Consider the following 8,148-nt stretch of genomic DNA (forward strand, 5'->3'; position numbering starts at 1 on the left):
ATTATACAGTCCTTTGAACATACCGTAAGCATGTTACTTCTTCCCTTTTGCATCAACGCGGTTTTCTCCTCGTGTGAACGGGGCCAATTATTGTTAATAGGAGAAATAAGCATGTTACTTTTTTCCTTTTGCATCAGCGCGGTTTTCTCCTCGTGTGAACGGGGCCAATTATTGTTAATTGGAGAAGTGAGCGTATAATTATATATGAATGTAAGTGGAATTAGTAATAATACTTGAGAAACAAAACATATACGTACAATACTAATATATTCATGAGTTAGAGCTATATTTTTTCTATAAGAGCTATATCTTTTTTTTATACTTTGGTCACATACACACACACTCTTATGTCGCAATTACCAATTAAACAACAATGAAAATTGATTGTCTCAGGGGGCGCCCGGGATTGAACCGGGGACCTCTCGATCTGCAGTCGAATGCTCTACCACTGAGCTACACCCCCTCTGGTGATATTGCACGACACCTGTGTATCGATACTTTTGAGAAGTGTAAATATTACTTGGAAGTTGTGGAAATATATTTTTGTATTTGCGTCCATTGAAATATGCTGACAAAAAGGGGAAGTACCTTATAAATACTCACTTCGTTTAGTTGTGAGCTTATCCCCCGTATCGTTTGTGACAGAGGAAGTCTTGAATCCGAGGGTAAATTACTCGGCCATCATCAGTCCTTAGGTCTTTTTCGCGTGTGCTTTCGCACAGAGGCCGTGATGGAAAGTGTGTATGTGTGTGGGTATATATATATATATATATATATATATATATATATATATATATATATATATATATATATATATATATATATATATATAGTGTGTGTGTATATATATATATATATATATATATATATATATATACACACATATACATATCATATACATATATACATACATACATACATACATACACCCCAGTTTAGTCATATATCCGTTCGCCATCATCGGGCCTTAGGTCTTATGCGTATTTGCTTTCTCAGAGAGAGAGAGAGAGAGAGAGAGAGAGACGTACGGGCTGGCTTGAAGGATTAGGGTGAAATAAAAGGTCTAGGTCAGAGGCAAAGCACTGTCACTATATGTAGCCATTTGACATGGTATTGAATAAATGATAAATGTAAAAGAAAAAATATGCACAAGGCTTATGATTTTACCCTGGGATACATGCACAGAAAATACATTTACTCGTTTCCTTGCGCGCGCGCCCACACAAAGAAAGGAATGTTAAGATTCAGAAGAAGGTAAGTAACATTTTCAAGTTCCTTTTTATTGTTATTATTATTATTAAACACCCTATATGGTTTTGTATTTTCATTATTTACATATTTTTTTATCAATTTTTTACAGGTCTTCATGAATTTTAAATTGGAATTTACCCTCACCGATTTATTTCCAAAAGTTGATAATGCTGTTGGGTATATTTTGGACATTCATCCAATACATGTTTGACTGTCATTACTGCATTCTGAGCATTCGGGAGAAGGGCCATGCGGACTATTCATTAAATGTCCGTGTGTCAAACGAGTATGACCTATTCAAAGACGCTTTGTGTGTGTGTCTGATATGAAGAACTCCATTTACCAACACAGGTTTATATTCTGTTTCAGTTTATTTTTATAGGTCCCTCATTCCATATATTTGGCCATTTATTTACAATGATAGTTATTTAAATATCATATAATCACTAATAGGGATGCTTACATACCGTCTTTTCGCGTGTATTGTTTCTTACATGCTTTATTTGCTTTATCAGCCTTTTCATTTCCTTTAATCCCTACATGGCCAGGCATCCAACATATTTCAATATTTCCATTATTATACAATTTTAGTCGCTAAAAATCACATTTATTGAAAGATACTTGCTTTATAATTTTGATGTCTAATGCGATTGCACACATTTCTTCTGTGGATACTGAGGTATTACGGTAGGTAACCAGAGTTGATGTCTTCTTCTGGGACACAGCTTCATATTCTGCTATATGTTGTGATTTAGACCCATAAGTAATATTAACTTTTTCGTCTTGTATGATTTATAGTTGTTTTGTCTATGGTGTTTTGGGATATACGAGTAAGTTTTTGATAAATATTTTAAGTGTTTGCAAGTCTTGACCTCAGTCATAATCCAGTGGGGTGGTACTTCACTGTTGAAGGTACTTGTATATTTATATTCAACGAATCAAACAGTTTATCTATTAGCTCTAATTGGGAGAAGTGGTGAATATTGTTTATAAACATATCCCCTAATCAAATAGATTTATTGTTGGCAAATCACTTGTCTTGATTCTTAATGCACTTTTCATTGTTATGAGTTCTCTTTGAAGAAACAGTTGCAGTTCGTTAGATTATTAAACTTTCAACTTCTACAAAGGAGACTGGTGAGGATCTAACTGCTCCTGTGCATATTTGTAGTCCTTCATTGTGAATTGGATCTGATATTTTTAGTGCTGCCTCTGAGGCTGAACCATATATTTCAGTAATAGCTCCCCAATTTGTGTTTGAACGTTTTAGTTTTCTGTAAACGAAAACTATTGTGCCGCCATTGTCTATCCGTCTGCCCTCAGGTATGTTGATAGTCCACCAAATTGCAACTCTCTAGTCTCGGTAGCTTTTATTTTAATTGGTGTTGAAGATAGTCATGGATCGTGCATTTGGCAGCGCTTTCCGGAACCATTGGTCGCACCTTCACTCCACCGCATCTGAGCTAGTAACGACTAGAAAAAGCAATACGTATCCAAATGATTACCAAATTTGCAAAAGTATCCAATGCCTGAGAAAAGGTATAAAAAAAATTGTATTTTTGTGCATATATATTTTTTATATATTATATACATAAACTGCCTTGCCTTTATTTTGCTATAAAAAGCAAGGTGGAATATAATGTGTCCCGCATTGTGACTTACAAGTAAGGTCATTTTTAGAGGCGCAGCAGGCACTAAAATATTGAAAGCAGTAGCATATAAGCTACTTGCAAGTATGTGTGTGTTTTACTTTTGTAGAGAAATTTTTTGGTTGCAGTATAGGAATTGCATAGTTTTATTTGTTTCTATATTAAAAAGAATATACTATAAATTTAATAAAGATGCTACTCTTGTGCCCATACTTCAAATAATAGAAAATTAAATAGAAAATTAAATAGCTGAACTGAATGCAAAAATAGGCCTATAGATAAATAATTGCCTAGGCCTATTTTACTTGAAATGCCGTCTGTGCTGGATTGATCATTCTAATATTAGGTTGCCAATGACAGCATGGAGTGCTGCCTCCATTTTCTTTTGTTAAAATGAGACCATTTAGTGATTCAGTGTTTAGTCCACTTCTGGTATCAGCCTTTGTGATTTTCACTTGGGAAAAATTCTCTCTACTGCAGCTGATGCATGGGGTAGCACTAATAAATCTAACATGAATTGGGATAAAGAGGAAATATTACTTCACCATCACTGCATTTTACATTCATTACAGAGAAGCAAAACTCTGTAGGATTTTCTGTTATTTAAATGAAAAGGAAGATTTCTCCATTCATCATTGCACCTGTCATAATCCTTTTCATCTGTAAGAATTAATTTTGAAGCTCAATACATTTACTTTAACACTGGAACAATATCTTCATTGTTTAGCATATTACCAACCTTACTACCAAAATACCATTCTGCCAACCTCAAAATAACATTCTGCCATTACGTCAAGCAACTAATTCAGGTAACAAAATTAAGTGTTACACATCTGTCCCTTAAAGTCCAGAATACCCTATTGATCTTCAGTGACAAGTTGACACTTGAACATCTTACGGCTGATTCACATGTACGGCTCGTTTACGTTTTGTTTACGAACATAAATTATTATCACATAGAAACTAATGGAGCAGTTCACACTATACAGTTTGGTCTAAGTTCATCTTTCGTGTGGCTTTGTTCGTACAGCTCTGATACCTTTGGAAGAGATCTCCGACGTACCAAATGTATACATATCCTCACCGTTTAGTTTCACCTGTTAGACCTTTTAAGATGAGAAGAAAGGATGAGAGAGCTCCCATTAAAATGTTGAATAATAAATAGTTGGTAACCTCTCCTGATATGCTGATGGAAGGCGTTGTTCGCCTCGATGAGAGATAAAGGCAGACTTCCCCAACGGCCGTTGGAGATGATAGTCAAATGACCTTGAATTATATTAATAGATAGAGGAAATTAGCTCGGTTCCGGGAGAACCTTCATCTTGGAGATGTAGACTGAGTTCTCACTCTAGATCAGTGAGTAGGGAAGAAGTTAGGCGGTCACATTCTCCTACAAACTATTTGAGATTGAGCCAACGTTGGCCATCAGAGATCAAAGAGGCCGCGGTCGTAGGGTCAGACGGCCATGATGCACCCTAATGTTTGTCCAGAGGATATAGGTGAACTAGCTTCTCTTGTGGCCAAACACAATACGTTGGAACCAGAGGAAGTGGAAAACCAGGAGTTTCTGGCTTCATATGTGGAGGTGGTTGATTTGATTCGTCAATTCAATAACCTTTCGAGGAGCACGGAGGCACCTGCCAGTATGCTTCGTCCGGGAATCGATATGATATTTGGACTGAAAAAGGATACAAAGGTGTCTTATGAATTACCTTGCTCAAGTCATGTGGAGCTCAAATCATGCGGAGTCTTACAGCAAGTCAATGCACGGATTGCTGGAAGGGATAATTTTTTAAGATCAAATAGATCAGTTAAGTTTATTTCCCCGCCATTGATGAAACATAGGAAATATTATGCGACACCTATGGTTCTTGTGCTATCTAGACAAATTAACCCAGATGTGTTAAGGTAAAAACCTGGATTAACCTTGGATCAAGTTAAGATGGAATGCCTGTCGATGACTTGTCAGGAGGCTGCTACTTTGGAAGCAACAGTTTCTTCTATCTTTCAGACTACTGCTTGGTTAGACCTTTGGTCAACAGCAGTGGCAAAAATTGCATCTTCAGAAATAACAAGAAAAGTAGTGGATGAGACAATGTTTATTGTAGATCAGGTTCCAAAGCAATTGCGTACTTGACAAATTTAAGTGCTAATGTTTGGGCTAATATCCTGTTGATGAGGAGAGATGGAGCATTGGTTAGATTAAGCCATACTATTGACTTGGATTCCCTGTTAGCAATGAGGAATGGGGATATCTTAGAGTCGCAATTGCCGTAGCCAGAGGGCGTACTAGAAGATGCTATAGATAGAAGGAGGATGGATACTAACGACAGATTCGTGCAGCAGGCAGTTAGGAAAACATCTGGAAGCCAGGCTAATTCTAAGGAGGTAAGACATCAGCAAATACCTCGTAAGAAATCAGTGACACATAATATTTCTAATAGATCAGAGAGACCCAACAGAGGAAGGGGTATTAGGGGCAGGGGGAGAGGTTCAAGATGATAGGATTGGCGCTTCTCATCACTCAGCCACACTAGTGGGGGTTTGCCTGGCAAATCACAGGAAGGTGTGGAACAGAGCAGTGGGTGGTGGATGTTCTGTTGGATATTTGATTCTGTTCGAAGTGACCCCACCCTTGATAGAACAACCATTACTGTGCCTCTCCTATGCTCAGGAATATCAGAAAGCTTTTATTCTGTAAGAGGAAGTGAAGAAGATGATAGAAAAGGGAGCTGGGGAACAAGTATCGCTTTCATCAAGGGTTTTACAGCCACATTTTCCTTGTTCCCAAAGCCAACGGAGATTGGAGGACAGTAATACATCTGTCAACATTGAACTTGTTTAATAAGGAAAACCAGATTCAGAATGGAGATCCCAAAGACTGTTCAGCAGCAGTCGGAGACAAGGACTTTATGCTGACAATAGACTTGAAGGACACATACTTTCAGATCCCAGTCCATTAGTCTTCCAGGAAATTTCTCTGCTTCAGTCATGGAGAGAAATTTTTCCAATTCTGAGTCCTGTGCTTCGGATTGACAACGTCTCTGCAAGTTTTTACAAGAGTATTCACTCTCGTGTCAACATGGGTACATGCTCAGGGGATCAGACTAATAAGATACCTAGACGACTGGCTGGTGATAGCAAAGTCCAGAGAGAAATTACTTTGGGACAGGATTACCCTTCTGCAGTTTTGTCACAGCCTAGGCATTGTGATAAAAGGAGAAGTCAAAGTTGGATCCAAGTCAACGGCTGGTGTATCTGGGTATGATTATAGACACAGTAAAAGCCAAAGTGTTCCCAGCAGACCAGAGGGTAGAGAAATGCAAACGAATGGTGAATGCCTTTCTGGAAAAGCAAACACAGCCAGTAAAACAGTGGCAAGTAGTACTGGGAATTCTAAGTTCCTTGGAGAAGCTGGTGCCACACGAGAGACTACACCTTCGATCATTGCAATGGAGGATGAGGGAGTTTGGTCACCAATGGTAGATCACCCATACAAGCAAATTCCCTTGTCGACAGGGGTGTGGAAAGACCTACTGTGGTGGGTGCAGGACAACAATCTGACAGTGGGAGTTCCCCTTCAGCAACCTTCTCTGGGCCTCTTGCTGTTCTCGGATGCGTCACTCGAAGGTTGGGACGCCCACATGGAGGAGCGATGATTTCAGGGAAGTGGAGTTGCGAGGACAGAGAACTCCATGTAAACAGGTTGGAGTTAAAACCAGCGTTTCTGGCACTACAGGAATTCCGGAAGAGGGTGAAAAAGCAATCGGTGGTATCGATGTCCGACAACACCACAGTAGTAGCTTACGTAAACAAGCAAGAAGGCCTAGTATCTCAGCAGTTAAACCTGATGACAGTTCAACTTCATCAGTGGGCTGTAGAGAACTTAGTAGACATCAGAGCCAGATATATTCCAGGAATAAGAAATATAGTGGCTGACAAATTGAGCTGCAGGGACCAGATCATAGGAATGGAGTGGTCCTTGCATGAAGAAGTAGTGGACAGAATGTTCATATTGTGGGAAAGGCCGATCATAGACCTATTCTCAATCAGGTGCAACAAAAAGTTGGAAGTGTATTGTTCAGTAGTCCCAGAGGCAGTAGCAGATGTGCTACAACACCCATGGGACAATCTGGACGTGTACACATTTCCTCCATTTTGCCTAATCCGTCAGGTTCTGGACAAGGTAATGCCTCAGAACCTCAAAATGACACTCTTAGCCCCTTTGTGGCCAAAGGCAGAATGGTTTCCAGATCTGTTGGAACTCCTAATAGATGTGCCGAGTGTGTTACCTCGTGGAACAACCTATTGTGTCAACTGCTCGTGGAGAGGTACCATTAGTCGGTGCAGTCCCTATCACTTCACGGGTGGAGACTGTCAAGTATCTCCTGCGAGCGAGAGGCTTTTTGTTCAGAAAGCAGCAACACAGATGGCAGGAAATATCAAATGTCATCTGCAGCGGTCTACCAATGAAAATGGTCCGCATACTGTGATTGGTGTCGTAGAGGGAATTTGTCTCTTACTTGGAACCACGATTCAACAGTCAGCAGATTTTCTGATATATCTCAGGACAGAAAGGCATATGTCTGTATCTGCAGTAAAGGGAGACAGGGCTGCTCTACCCTCGGTCCTGCGGATGGAAGGTGTGGACATTTCATCTTCATGGGAGGTGGCTATGTTAATGAAGGCTTTTGAGCAGGCCTTTTCCCCGAAGGAACTAAAAGTTCTAGATTGGGATTTGACCATGGTACTTAGTAGTCTTACAAAACCCCCCATACGAGGCATTGAGACAGGCCACAGATAGAAACTTGACCCTGAAGGCCTCACTGGCGTGGTTGGTATGGTGTTGGCGTCCCATCCCACCTCGGTGGTCGCGAGTTCGATTCTCGGCCATTCCGTTGAGGAGTGAGAGATGTGTAATTCTGGTGATAGAAGTTCACTCTCGACATGGTTTAGAAGTCACATAAAGCCGTTGGTCCTGTTGCTGGTTCCATGCAACATAAAAACACCATACTAACAAACTGAAGGCAGTCTTCCTATTGGCCCTAGCCTCAACCAAAAGGATGGGGGAGCTGCATGGTCTTGTCATATGTGGTGAAGCATTCGAGAGGCTGGAAGTCTGGTTTTCGAGTTTGTCTCAGAATTCGTGGCCAAAACTCAAATCCCATCAGTAGTGGATGGCAGATTCGACTCCCTTTCCATACTTTCTCTGGCAGAATTTGTAGACAATGACGCTGAAGAAATGCTT

General features: G+C 39.9%; 1 non-coding gene across 1 annotated transcript; it reads right to left on the reverse strand.

Annotated features, from left to right (window-relative positions):
* Positions 1-391: 391 nt before the first annotated feature.
* Positions 392-463, reverse strand: Trnac-gca (transfer RNA cysteine (anticodon GCA)). The gene has a single exon. It is a non-coding gene; the product is annotated as a tRNA-Cys (tRNA).
* Between the last annotated feature and the right edge of the window lie 7,685 nt (positions 464-8,148).

This window comes from Macrobrachium nipponense, chromosome 39 (assembly GCF_015104395.2).
Source record: "Macrobrachium nipponense isolate FS-2020 chromosome 39, ASM1510439v2, whole genome shotgun sequence".
Lineage (NCBI taxonomy): Eukaryota > Metazoa > Arthropoda > Malacostraca > Decapoda > Palaemonidae > Macrobrachium > Macrobrachium nipponense.